Genomic DNA, 14,897 nt, shown 5'->3' with positions numbered 1-14,897 from the left:
GGTCGAAGGTGGGCGAGGACGAGTCTCTCCAGAGTCTTCATCAGGTGTCTGTAGCTGTTCAGCTCCTTAGGGTGGGGGGTCTTGGGCACTGGGACCAGGCACAAAGTTTTCCACAGCTGTGGAGCTCTGCCCAGCTTCAGGCTCAGGTTGAACATGTGCTGGACAATGTCACACAGCTGGTCAGAGCAGGTCCTGAGGAGCCGGGAAGTGATCTTCTCTGGACCTGCTGCCTTCCTCACATTCATCTTCCTCAGTTGGTTCCTCACCTGCTCTGTTGTGACGGACAGGCAGGAACCAGGTGACATTTTATGCATCATTTTTTCTGTTCCAAGTTTTATACTTTGTATCGTGTTGAGAGTTATTTGGCCAACCCACTTTAATCACAAAAATTATATGCTTGTTAATTTCTGTTGGTCAAATTTCTTATGACAACTCTTTGAGAAACAAACAGTATGATCACATAGCTTGTCTTTTCGTCGAATGAGACTCGAACCAGTGTTGTTCTATGCACTGTCAGTCATAAAAGCGTGGCCCCCCGAATGCTGAACTAAAATAGCTTTTACTTTTGAAACAAAATCATAAACTCAAGCCAGCTAGGAACCGCTGACTCTTCCCCAGCCTTCCTGTGTGGATTTTGCATGTTCTCGCAATGCCTGCGTGGGTTTTCCTTGAGTACTCCGATTCCCTCCCAAATCCCCAAACCAAGCATCGGAGGTTGATTGGGCACTCCAAAATTATCCCTCAGTGTGATTGTGAGCGTGAATGGTTGTTTGTCTCTGTGTGCCCTGCGATTGGCTGACGACCAGCTCAGGTGTACAGCTAGGATGAGCTCCAGCACACCCGGGACCCTTGTGAGGAGAAGCAGATTTGAAAATGGATGGGTGGATGTATCTTCATTTACTCTCCATGGAGCAATTTACTAAAGCATTATCCTCCATTGTAGTGAGTACCGTTTGCTTGGCAACATACCAACACTAGATTTCATGCAAGTATTCACATTTAAAATGCTTCAAAACACACTGCCATCAGGTCTCCACACTAAACGTGTGTGTGTGTCACTTAAGATTGAGTTTAAATAACTGATCAATGAGTGTCTGTTTACCCTGCATCTGAAGGACCCATTGTTGCTGTGTGCTGTGCAATAGGGAGAAAGACCTTGCATTGTGTGTCATTGAATTAAGATTTGTTAATTTGGCTTTCTTAATTGCAAGAATCACAAGAAGAAGCCTCTTAATTTCCCATCATGCTGACAGCAATATACAGAACCACAATGAGCCGTTTAGTGGGGAAAACGTGTCCGCAGACTCTAAAATGACACTTCTTTTATGTGTGTGTGTTGGGTGCGGGGGGGTACCCACATCCACAGAGCAGATGTGAAGGGTTCGATTCCGGCTCCAGCCTGCCCGTGTGAAGTTTGCATGTTCTCCTTGTGCCTGCGTGGGATTTCTCCGCGTACTCCGGTTTCTTCCCACTTTCTAAAAACATGCAGGGCAAGTTAACTCAAGAATCTTAATTGTCCTTAGATGTGATTGTGAGTGCGGGTGATTGTTTGTCTATGTATGCCCTGCGATTAGCTGGCAGCCAGTTCACTGTGTACCCTTCCTCCTGCCCGAAGACAGCTGGGATAGGCTCAAGCACGCCCTTGACCCTCGTGAGGATGAAGCGATTAGGATGATAGATGGATAGATGAATTATTGTGTGAAATGCATTATTCAGGTGTCGGTGTACTTTACTCAGCCACCATACTTCAGAAGTTTATTGGCCAACTAGGTAGAACACACAAGGAATTTGTCCCCGGTATAACATGCTGCATTAGTATCAGCGTACATGACAAAACGGACATGACAAATAGGTATGCAAGAACATTTCGTGATGTAAGTGAGAAAATGTGCAAAAGTATCAAGCAGAGCTAAAGTGATCAGTGGTAGAATACAATACGATGACAGTTTGTACAGTTGGTGCAGAAAATCATTGAACCATTTTAGTGTGACCAGTAGCAGTATTTGTAGTACTAGAAGAGTGACTACGTCAGTGACTGTTTAAGGAGTTAATGGCTAGAGGGAAGAAGCTGTTTAAGTGTCTGCTGGCTTTGGTGCGCATGGATCTGTAGCGCACCATCATCAATCACCTCCTGCGTTTAAGAGCTCTGCTGAACTGCAAGCGGGTGCCAGATCATTCACGTATTATGAGTGGTATCTTGGCCATTGCTCCTGCACATGCTTGCCATTTTTGTATTTTTGTGGATACTCAATTGTTCTTGTTTGTCTTGTTCCAGTGCGTGCCTCCCTGCCCAGCCTGGCTCCACGTTTTCCTCCCCTGACCACCTTACCCTGCACCTAGTGGTGGGCCCATGAGGCCTCATGAAGCGTGCTGACACAATGACACGCTGTGTTCATACTGTGTTGATACTGTGTCACTGACGACTGACACCTGCTGGACTTTCAAAATCCCTGCAAGCAACCCACTTGAGGGCGGACGCTTTTGCTTTCTGCTCCTGTCCTCCCACCCCCACCCCCACCCCCACCCCCACCCTTCCCTGCTCGCCACTCAGTCCATGTGCTGTCTTTGTCTGACTTTTCCTAGCCTCCTGTCATATTTTCACCCAAAAACAAGCATGGAATTAGTTGGCTGGTCTCTCGATGCCATCGACAAAATTTTCTCGATGAGAAGAACAGGCAGTGGGGAGTCTACTTGCCCCTCAGGGACTTTTGCTGCTGGGTACACCCTAGATCCTTGGAGGAAGCGGAGAGTGGTGTGCCTGTCAACACTGTCCGTTGAGGATGTGGATGACATCTTCATTATCGGCCTTCCGATAACAGGTATGCTGCTGTTTGGTGTTAGCAGTTTCCTGATCTATCGCAAAATTCAACCGACGGGAGCGGCTCTATTGGAAGTGAAGAGGCTGCCGGTCTAAGGTGCGGATGTCCAACACTCAGACTCAGACTGTGCTCAACCACAAACTGTTGCGGTTTTGGAGCGTCTCTGTAAGATGGTCAAGCACTTGGAGAAACTGGAATCCGTGCTCAAATATTGACTGAAATCACGGATTTGGCTATTCAACGCCACTAAAGAGACATAAGCCACGGACTCAAGGCTGTCTTAAATTCTTGGGCAGCCTGCTACCAAAACAACATCTGCTATCTCGACCTTTCCCTGGTCAAGATATCATGTTAAACGACTTTGTTTGGCACAATGTGTACTTTTCCCATTGCTAAACCTAGTCAGAGAGTCAACAGCCACCACTCCTAGATGCCCTCATTTCTCCACAGGTATGTCAACAGAATCAAAAATGAGTACACCCAACTGAAAGTCCCTGCAGCAAAGAAATTTTAAAATACAAATGTCCACAGGTGGCTCTTATTCGTCATGACACAAGTGTCAAGCAGACTAATAATGGGTTTTACGTAAAGAAAACCCTTTCCCATTTCATGTTGTTAGCAATGGCACCATATGTAAGAGAGTCACAAGACCTGAGAAAAGTAAATTGTTGATTTACATCACAAAGGGCAAGGCTACACGATCAGGACAGTTTTACTTATCAGTTAGAGTCCTGTAACCTAAGTGGTACAAACATTTCAAAAATTTGGAACTGCTTGTTATGCAAGTTCACTGGAGTTATCTCAGGAATTGAAAACTTTGGTGACTATTTCCCATGACCAAAAACAGTGCATGGTATTTTCAAGACCATCTGGCGCACCGTATTGAAAGGCGTAGTGTCACTTACGCGTGCTATTCCTGTATTTAACACATACACAAGATACATTACAGACGTAGGCATGGTAAGTACGCTAGCTACAATATGGTAGCATGCATGCACACTAGCTTGTTTTCAAAAATGCGATGGAAGCAAAATTGAGTTCAGTTGTACTTTACTGAGTATTTAACCATGTACTCATGTTATTTTTTTGATCAATCCTTATCCTCAAGTCTATCAAAGCCCTAATCTTCTGTATCTGAACCTCTCGTCTCCTCACTGCTGCTTACCGAGCCTGCCCAACTCCAATGGGAGCCAATCAGCTTATGCTAAACAAGTCCAAACATAATGAGAGCCAATCAATGTCCGCTTCAAGCTGTGACTAACCGCTTTTTCCCCACCCTCAACAATTCGAACACAGGTTCATGCTATAACTATCAAAACATGCTCTAATTATCTCTTCTGAGGATAATTTAAGTCTAGGAAAAAAAAGACCCAGCACGGAAAAAAAAGCATATAACAGTTACAACAAGTCACAAGACATGACATGTAATGAGGGGGCAGATGGATGGGGGGGGGGGGGGGGGGGAGCGCGACGCTGGCTGACCAGTGAGCTGTCAGTCCATTCCAGCACTCAGCAGATCAGTTCACGTCACGGAGAAAAACCAGGAGCAATGAAGGCGGTGATGACAAGGGTGTCTATGCGCGTGTCAGGCTGCAGCTGCTACGTCAATGTCTTCTCATGGAGACAGTCCTGGCTTATCGATCGATGGCCGAGAAGGAGGGGATGATCGCAGGGCACTACCTTCCATGCGTAAGTTCTTCCAGGGGAAAGGTCGAGATAGCAGATGTTTTGGGAACGGCTGCCAACAATTCCAGACACCCTTGAATCCGTGGTCTGTGTCTCGTCAATGGCGCCGATCAGGCAGCTTCTTCACTTCCAATAAAGCCGCTCCCGTCGGTTAAATTTTACGACAGATCAGGAAACTGCTAACACCAAACAGCAGCATACCCGTTATCCGAAGGCCGACAATGTACATGTTTTCCACATCCTCAATGGACAGTATTAACAGGCACACCATTCTCCACTCACTCCAGGGATCTAGGGTGTACTCGGCAGCAAATGTCCCCAAAAGGCAAGCAGCCTCCCCACTACAAGTATAATGTATTATTAATTATATTTATTTATTAATAATTTGTCTTCTTTCAATGTTGTGTGACTTGACAGAGCAGTTTAAAATAATTTTGTGGGTGATCATTGTCTTTTTTAGTCAGATCAAATTTCCTCTTCTATGTGCTGCTATATTGGCAGTAACTTCCCAAGGCCTCCAGATGCAGTATTGCAAGCCCCGTTGAATGAACCGATAGATAGAAACTGTATTTACTTTATTTATTTAGATTTAAGATCATCTGAACCAACCAGATTTCAGGTTCAGTTTAGCAGGGCCTGCACGATTCCCAGGTCAACCATTTTCTGTCCTCTGATTGGTTTAGAGCGATTTATTTGGGATTCATTGCATGAGGCTGGGAGCAGGTGACTGTACTGTACATGAGTGAAATGTCAATTTCACGGCAGACTTTCCTCCCAAAAAAGAAAAGAAAACCTGGACGTTGTGACAATAGGTATTAGAATGCTTGAAGCTTGAAGGTAATCATTTGACACCTTCACAGTGGCCACATAACTACATAGCTCTACATATCATCACTGCTTCTAGCAAAAGACAATGGAGTTTTTCAACAAATATCAAGCTTCTCTGGTGAGTAATATGTATTTTATTTAAAGTTTTATATTTGTATGACATTATTAGAAAATGATTGTGCACTACTATACTAAAATGAAGAGATTTTGAGTTGAACATTGTGGTGTAATCACTGACAGAATGAAAATTGAGTGTGAATATCAACCCCAACAGTACATTCACCTGCCTTTGTTCAGTGCAGGTAATGTGGGTTCCGTACTCGTTAAGTGACAGAGTGAAAGTGAGTGACAGTGGTTGCCTCTGCATTGACTGGCGACAAGCTCCGGGTGCAGTCCGCTTTTCACCTAAAATCCGCTCGGATGAACTCCGCCACTCATGACCCTGAACAGAGCAAGTGGTGTAGACAATGGATGGATGGATGCTTTAATGGAAGATAAACCGTTGAACTATTTTCATCACCAGGCACTGTAACGACTGCTTTGCAGATTTACTCAGCACTCAGCAAGTCAAGTCAAGTCAGCTTTTATTGTCAAATATGCTCTATGTGTAACATACAGCACAGATGAAATTACTTTCCTCTCTCAACCACAGTGCAAACATGTAGTGCATTGAACACCCATACAGCTAAAATTTACATTAAAATTCAATAATACATAAATATATAAATATGTTACATAAAAATAAATAAACAAAACACTCTCGTGGCGCCATTTTTAAGTCAAAATAATAAAAATAACACAACACATAAGACACAGACAGTCGTGCAATCTTCACCACTTTTATGCATACACTTTGTTGTTTGAAGCAGTTATAGATTAAAGAGGAGAGGATTAAAGTGTCCTTTCACCAGTGGGTCAGAGACGTCATGCTGAAAATGTGCACACGTCTGCTACAAGCTAAGCTTTGAAAGTAAACACGAAGCTGTAGCGTCCATTGACGAAAAGAGATCGTAATCCGCTTCAAACTCCAAGCCGTGACTCCCAGTTACAAATCCGCATCGGCGCTCCACGCGAACACTCCTTTCTTCTCATTGTCGGCTTCTTACAAGGCAAGCCTTGTAAAAAATGCTGAAAAAAGTCCACATCAGGTCCACACGACGTAACAACAAACACAAAGTGACAAAACAAACACAAAAACAACAAAAAAAAAGCCAGACTCATGAGAGCACTTGCCAACGGGTGCCTACTCGGGCGCCACCTTGACTTTAAAGATGTCAATGTCTTGGTGAGAATGAATAGGGAATTTTTTTTTGTGGGATGGGGAAATTTTTGGCACGTTGAAAACAATTTCCAAGGTGAATTGAATCAGTTGAACATATTAAATTTGGAATGGAATGACTTGAATCAGTTTTGTTTACTGTGCCTTTGGAAATTAATGGATAATAATTGGTGGGAATTTTGTTTGTGAAAATTGTGAAATTTAGAATCTTGTGTCCCGAAAATGAACTGAACATTTACAATTTCAATTCGGAATGATTGCTGTAATTTATTGAATGTTTCATTGAGAATGAATGGATTTTTTAGGTGAAAAATGTGGAATAACAGTAAAAATTTAGATATTTTTGGCATGTGGGAATTTTTGGGAATGTTGAATATTGTCCCAAGGTAAAATGAATTAGCTGAACATGGTGAATTTGGAAGGGAGAATGACAAAACTATATTCTGTCTAATATGCCATTGGGATTGAATCGTGAATTTTTGGAGGAATTGAATTGTTGAAAATATAGAAATATGTTCGTATTAAGGAGAAATTTCTGGCATGTGGAAATGTCTTGTCCCCAAGGGGAATTGAATAAATCGAACATGTGGAATTTGGAGTGTGATTGATGTGACTCTTCAATGGAAATTAAATGGTGGATGGAAATTACTTTAAAAAATGTGTGTGTGTGTGTGTGTGTGTGTGTGTGTGTGTGTGTGTGTGTGTGTGTGCGTGCGCGCGGCTGTATGTCTGTCTGATTTTTGTTTGGCCCTTCTTCGAGTGCCTTGGGTAATAAGAACAAAATACTTATCAAGATTAGTATTGTTATTATTATTAGCAGAAACATTAGCAGTCAAGGTGACAAGCAGAGGGGTTACTGAGGGACTGGGTGAGATTATGGAGCAGGAACCAGAAATCACAGGACTGGTAGAGATGTGTGGAAGGCTGCTGTGCTATGGGTATTATGCATGTCATCCACCATAAAAAATGTGATCTAAAATCATCGTCACCACTGATTCGTAGTATAGCAACACTTTAGACTACAAATTTCCCCAGTGTGGGACAAATAAAGGTTATCTTATCTTGTTTGTTTATTTTAATCATTAATTTAAATAATTACAATCTTAATTAATATTCATGGCCTTGCTATATTGCAGGAGTGGGAAAAAAAATTGGGCCTTGGGTAGCACACATACCTAAAATTCCAGAGCTGAATCTCCAGCCCAGTATGTATCTGGTTGTTTGTAATCTGTACGTATATTAAGTTAAATTAAAATTGAATCATTAAAGTCGTCACTGAGGAACAAAACATAACACAGGCCAAAAAAGCCACGCAAACTACAAAGGTCACTTAAATTATTCTCAAAAGTAATGAACAACAGAGAATACGTGCTGAAATGGTGCATTTTAACAAGCAGTCCCTCTTCAGTTGAGGGCAACCAGACAAGAACAGCAAATAAGTGTGTAGGATAGATGAATAGAAAGAAAAGTAAAATAAAAAAAGAGCAAATATAGGTATTGGGATGATTTAAAAAACATGACCAAATCTGTTACCACAATTATGTCACCTTTGGGAGGTATATACAGTATGTGATGGATTGGAGATTCTGCAAATGTTTAGATTTATCTGGGTGGCTATATGTGTTTTGTGTGGAGACAGCAGGCTAAAGGATGAAATTGAATAAATTAGCAATGTCTGGCCTGCATTTGATTGTTTCTGACTGGAAATCTACTCAAGCCACAAGGGGCCCCTCAGCAGTCTCTCTTTCTCTTTTGTCTTCCCTTTCTTTGCCCATGCAGTAATACTGTATGTGTGTTGGTCTCTTTCCACTTGTGGCATTTCTTGCTTGCAAGAAAATGAATTGATATTTCGTAGGCCTGATTTATGGATAACGTGATGTGACAGCGACAAATGCATGGGTGAGAATGGTTTCGAAAGCCTCGGTCCAAATGAATGTTATTAGAGCGAAAATGCACATTTCTTTGTATTGGCAGCAGCAACAACCCCTCATAGTCCTGCATATGAGTTTATATGAGCTGAATATGGATCAATTTCCTGGGTAATTGAATTGATACTGTCATGCATGGGGGCAGTGCCACATTGCTCTGCAGGGCGGATGGCGGTCTGATTGAATTTGGATGGGAGGAAAACATCCAGGGATGTGTGCGTGTGATTTTCTCTCTCGCTGTGTAAGAACGGTTGTCAGCTACCACTGCTGAGATAACACACCTGACTGTTTTCATGATTACTGCCGTACAGCCAATTGTCTTCCGCTTATCTGCTGCCACAACCTGACACATTCAAATATACAGAAATGCTTATCCACTCACAAGCAGACTGATATTTGTCACACGACATCAAGGCCATTTAAGATGCCAGGTTAGGCAAGCATACTACTAAATATTCATTTTGTCTCTCCTGGTTGAGATTTGCTTCCATTCAGCTACAACCGATTGATGAGAGAGCAGAGGGGATCCGACGGCTGCTAATTTACTCCCCATAGCCCTGATTAGAAACACTACCACTGTATTATTAGAATGGCAGAGGGATGCAAGAAAGGCTGGGGCAGCAAGGGAATCTGAGTGTAATATAAGGCGGGGCATAATATAAGGCGGGCAAGAGTGCAATAAGTGATGAAATGGCAGGACTAATTGGGGGGAACCTAAAAAAAGAAACAAGAAATGGGAAGCATGGGGGAAATTTAACATCAGGGCAGTTTGGTGTGCAGTAAGAATAAATAGAAAAATGAAAACAATTGGGAGCAATGGCTAAAGGAGTGATTGAGGATGTACGATAGCACGTCGACTTCACAGTGCAGAGGTACCGGGTTCAATTCCAGCTCCGGCCTCCCTTTGTGGAGTTTGCATGTTCTCCCCTGCTCCACTTAGTCCAGGGGGCGTTGACTCAGTGCAGAGGGCGTTGACGTAGCAAAAGCCCGCCGCACAGTGTTTATAAGGAAGTGCGTCTGGCGACATAATGCCACCTGCCGAAACAAGCCAGACCTCACTCACGCTCGCTTGTCGAAGTTCGTGTCAATGCATACTTCGTGTTCGTGCCTTGCCTTCCTTGCCAATTATGGAGCAGAGATGCAAATCATCCACCGTGTGGGACCATTTTGATGTCTTGGAGAATAAGGTATTATTTATTTATTCAAATCGCCTTCTGTCGCCGAGTGCCTCTCGGCGAGAGGCACTCACCGAGTGCCTCTCAGATTATTGACGTGTTGTACCATTCTAATCCATATACATTTCAAGGTAACTCTTAGTTACTTCTTATTCACATTTCATTACAGGTGAAATGTCGAATTTGCCGGGTCGAATTGTCATACACCCTTCAGAAGCACCTCCACCATGCTGAGGCATTATATTATAATATATATATTATTATTATAAGCATGAGAATGAAGTTCGCGATACACCCAGTATTACGCCAGGTATACAAACGTTCACTCATCTTTTCATGGTTGGTATGTTGATGATTAATTGGCAATCAGTAATTATGATTGGCTGACTCTCCACTCCATGTTTGACAATCAAGCTTCCAGGAAGCAGCTGCTCGATCAGGCACTGCTGAACTTCATTGTCAAGGACTGCCAGCCCCTCAGCATTGTGGAGAGTGAAGGGTTCAAGGAGCTGACTCAGGTCCTTGAACCCTCATATGTTTTGCCGACGAGAAAGGTCTGTGTTATAGTTCCATAAAGTAGTGGATGAATCCCATATAATGTTTGCTTTTGGTTTAATTTTCAGACCATCAAGAAAATGGTGGCCGAAAAATATAAGGAGGAACGGGAAAAAGTGAAAATGGAAGTACAGCAAGCTGTGGCAGTGAGTATAACGACTGAAAATGTGGACCTCTGTGGACATGGAGGCCTACTTGGCACTCACCTGTCACTACATTAATGCAAATATGCAGTTGTGCTCATCAGTGTTGGGAGTACAATATTTTCCACAAAATCACACTGCTGACAATTTGGCCCAGGTCAAAAGGGGCATGATGGAGGACTGGGCCATAACCAACAAAGTAAAGTGTCTTATGACTGACGCAGCACCGAACATGATCGCATCCACTAGACACCTCCAATTACGCCACTCAATTTGCATTGCACATAGTCTTAATTCATTACTTCACAAAAGATCTGCGATCCCTAGGCTCAAAGGTGCGCATCAAACCGTCGCCAATTCCTAATGGATCGCAGTGAAGTCCGTAAGGGAGCCTCCACGCCGAATTGACGGGAATTTCCATCACTGGTGAGTTGGTGCGAAGTGGTAATGACCTTCGGGTCAGCAAAATCCCGCGGGACCGCGTCCGGCGGTATACAAATCCACCGCAGTCGTGGCGTTAAGCGCCTAGCAAGGCGGCGGACCAGATCCCCAAGCCGACCATCCCCATGGGTTATGAAGGAATGCCCACCCTTCAAAATAAAACACCGGGCCTGGCGCACCCACGGTCCAACCTCGGGTGCTGCAGACCACCTGGACCACCACCGTCGGCCACCGCGCTGCCGTGGACCCTGGCCACGGGGTCGAAGTGCGGGGGCAGGGTTGCGACCCGTCCCCCTCCTTCACGCTACATAGTCCCCAGGATGGCGATTCTCCCCCTCCCCCTCCTGCCCCCTCAACCCGTTTACCACTTCTCCTGAACCCCTTAACCTCAAGATGTCCGGCGGCGATGGCGCGGGGCGTCGGGGACAGGCTCAGATGAGGGCCCACGTCCTAGTTCCACAACCACACGTCGGCGGCCGTGGCACGATGGTCGCTCCCCTTGCGAACTGGTGATGGTGCAGGGGAGAGGCAGCGACCAGGGTGGCGGAGCAGGACTCTTTAGTCGTAGCGCTGCTCCCCTCAATCCGAGGAAGGGCCAATAAAAGGTGGCCTAAACACGCCCATCACCCCCACCGATCGGCTGGAGACCCGCCTCCAGCAGATTCATCCTTCATGCGGGCGAAACAAATACAAATACAATAACCGGACTGCTTTCCTGGAAATCGGCGCTTGGAATGTACGAACCCTGATGGACAATGCAAGAGCAAAGAGACCGGAGCGCAGGACTGCCCTCATCGCCCTTGAGATTCAGAAGCTCGGCCTGGACATTGTGGCCCTCTCCGAGACCCGTCTCCCTGGTGCCGGGTAGATCGAGGAGCCTCGGCACGGGTACACCTTCTTCTGGAGCGGACGAGCTGTGGAGGAGAGAAGAATTCACGGTGTAGGGTTCTGCGTTAAGTCACGTATGGTTAGGGATCTCAACATCATCCTGAGAGACTCATGTCCATCACCCTACCTCTGTGTCAATCCCAATCCCAATCCCTTGTGATCATCAGCGCCTATCCACCTACCCTGGACGGCTCGGAGGAGGAGAAGGAGTCCTTCTATGCCGCGCTGCGTGGCCTGATCCTCCGCGTCAACCCCCGGGATAAGCTCTTGTTTCTGGGGGATTTCAACGCGCGGGTGGGCCGGAACCATCAGCTTTGGGGAAGCTGATGGTTCTGGGTAAGGAAGGCGTTGGCAACTGCAACCAAAATGGAGAACTACTCCTTGGTCTCTGCTCAGAGACGGAGATGGTAATAACCAACATACTGTTTCGGATGGCCAACAAGCACAAGACCACCTGGCAACATCCAAGATCCGGCCACTGGCACCTGATCGATTACGTCCTTACCCGCATCTGCGACCGAGCGGACGTCATGGTCACGAGGGCAATCCGCTCCATGGATGACGGATGGTCCGATCACAGGCTGGTAGCCTCAAGACTTAGGCTGAAGATCGCGCCTGCGAAAAGAAGAAAGAAGATACCCAAGAGGATACGTTTCAATGTTGGGCTGCTGATGAATCCCGAAGTCCTCGAACAGTACCAGACGTCCCTCGCGGACAAACTGGACACTCAACCTCGGACCCTTCCTGCCACTGTCCACTCAGACTGGGAGCACTTGAAAACTGTGCTCACCAAATCTGCGGAAGAGGTCCTCGGTATCCAGAGGAGGAGAAATCCTGATTGGTTTGCCCAAAACCTGGAAGAAATTGAGCCACTGATTTCAAGAAAGAGAGAGGCTCGCATTGCATGGCAGAACTGTGTTTCCTCCAAGAGATTGGAAGAAGTCTCCCGGGGGGCTAAGAGTGAAGCACAGAGAGAGATCCGGAGGATCCAAAATCAATTAATATCCCTCATCCGGATGTTTCACGACGGCATTAAGGGTTGCGTCCTGACTCAGGGCGAAATGACTCCCCCATTCCCGGTTCGGACCGGTGTCAAACAGGGCTGCACGGGGGCGCCAACGTTGTTCTGCCTCTACATCGCCGCGCTCATCCACCACGTCACCCCTGTCCAGGAGCACGGAATCAGTCTATGCTACCAAACTGAAGAGTCGCTCTTCAACCTCAGCCGTTTGAGGAGCAAGCGGGGGACCATGGTCACGACCGTCAGCGAACTCCAGTACACTGATGACAATGCTGAGGTCTCCAACTCCTCCGGGGGCCTCCAGCTCATCGCGGACGGCTTCGCCGCGGCGTACAGGACCTTTGGCCTCTCCGTCAACACCAAAAAGACAAAGACCCTCCACCTGAACCATCATCCACCCCAAATCACCATAGACAAAGAACCCATCGAGCAGGTCTCGGCGTTCCCTTACCTGGGTAGCATTATCCAGCAGGACGCCGGCCTCACGGAGGACCTCACTCACCGTATCCAGGCAGCCCACACAGCCTTTGGACGCCTCGGTCGTCGGGTCTTCAAGAATCACGCCATTTCCACCAACACGAAGATCATGGTGTATAAGTCTGTCGTACTCCCGACCCTTCTCTATGGCGCCGAATGTTGGACCCTCTATCGGATCAGCATCAAGAGGCTCGAGAGGTTCCACCAAGGACGACTCCGATCTCTCCTCAACGTTTCCTGGGAGGAGAGATTGACTAATAATCGACTAAGATCCTCACCCGGGCTGGCCTCACGAGTATCGAGGCCATGATCACCTTGGCCCAACTGCGATGGGCCGGCCACGTGCAGCGGATGAGCGACGACCGTCTCCCGAAGCAGCTCCTCTACGCGGAGTTGCTGGAGGGCAACCGTCCCCGCGGTGCCCCGAAGAGACGATTCAAAGACCAGCTATAGGGTCATCTTCAGCGGTGCCGGATTCCCCCGGCACAGTGGGCTGACCTGGCCGCGGATCGGGCGGGCGTGGGGCTGTGCGGGGCGGGGTCCGGGTCTTCGAGACTCGGTGCTCAGCCCACCTGCTGCCGACACTGGAACATTACACATGTTGCTCACCTGTTAACCGTCAATCAAATACCACACATCTTTCTCATACCTACACATCGTCACATATCAGAATCAGAATCAAATTTATTGACCAAGTGTTTAAAACACACACAAGGAATTTACTTCACCAGCTACGACCCGTTCAGACAAACATAAACAGAACAATGTCCAAAAGGGGGAGATAGAACGGCAAGCCTGGCGGTTCGCTGTTAAGCGCACCGATACCTTAGATGTGAAAAGAAAACACGAGGTTAGACTATATCTACGACAAACTCTGGTGGTTGTAAAATATTCCAATGTGTTGTTGCTTGGCTTTCAACAGTCGATCAAAAGTAGACATGCACTATCACAAATTTCCAGATGAGACCAGTCCGGTGGCAGCCGTGGCATCACCAAAGCCTTGTTTTCTGAGCTACCAGTAGTCACGAAGGAAGTGTCGGTCATTCACATACAGGCCAGCCAGGGAACTAACTGGCAAAACGAGCAGTTTAAATCTTGTTCTAACTTACCAAGTCCTATCCCTTGTTCTCTACATATTTCTCATATGAAATCATGACACAAGAATGTTATTTACAAACAAAATGATGCTAAAGTAGAAACAAATCAAACAAAATTCGCTCCTCTGATCACAAGTATATTCTTGGCTTGTGAACTATTTCAAATATGCATGCTATATACAAAAACAAACGAGCAAAAATCCTTTACACACATGTACTCCTACCAAAGCACTACACTATAACATTCATTCATCTTCCGTACCGCTTGATCCTCACTAGGGTCGCGGGGGGTGCTGGAGCCCATCCCAGCTGTCTCCGGGCAGTAGGCGGGGGACACCCTGTATCGGTTGCCAGCCAATCGCAGGGCACACAGAAACTAACAACCATTCGCACTCACACTCACACCTAGGGACAATTTAGAGTGTTCAATCAGCCTGCTGCGCATGTTTTTTGGAATGTGGGAGGAAACCGGAGCACCCGGAGAAAACCCACGCATGCCCGGGGAGAACATGCAAACTCGACACAGGGAGGCCGGAGCTGGAATCGAACCCGGTACCTCT

The 14,897-nt window shown here is 46.2% G+C and overlaps 2 long non-coding RNA genes across 2 annotated transcripts in view; both read right to left on the bottom strand.

The window, feature by feature from the left end:
• The window catches only part of LOC127608650 (uncharacterized), a 133,739-nt gene that overhangs the window by 86,604 nt on the left and 32,238 nt on the right, over window positions 1–14,897 (bottom strand). The gene's annotated exons all lie outside the window — the stretch shown is intronic.
• On the bottom strand, window positions 11,291–11,890 carry LOC127608628 (uncharacterized). Its single transcript, XR_007964284.1, has 3 exons — window positions 11,870–11,890; window positions 11,599–11,768; window positions 11,291–11,522 (listed from the first exon to the last, which is right to left on the bottom strand). It is a non-coding gene; the product is annotated as an uncharacterized LOC127608628 (long non-coding RNA).

Source organism: Hippocampus zosterae, chromosome 1 (genome assembly GCF_025434085.1).
Source record: "Hippocampus zosterae strain Florida chromosome 1, ASM2543408v3, whole genome shotgun sequence".
NCBI lineage: Eukaryota > Metazoa > Chordata > Actinopteri > Syngnathiformes > Syngnathidae > Hippocampus > Hippocampus zosterae.
The sequence above is the reverse complement of the archived record's forward strand: the minus strand, read 5'-3'. Positions and strand labels throughout refer to the sequence as shown.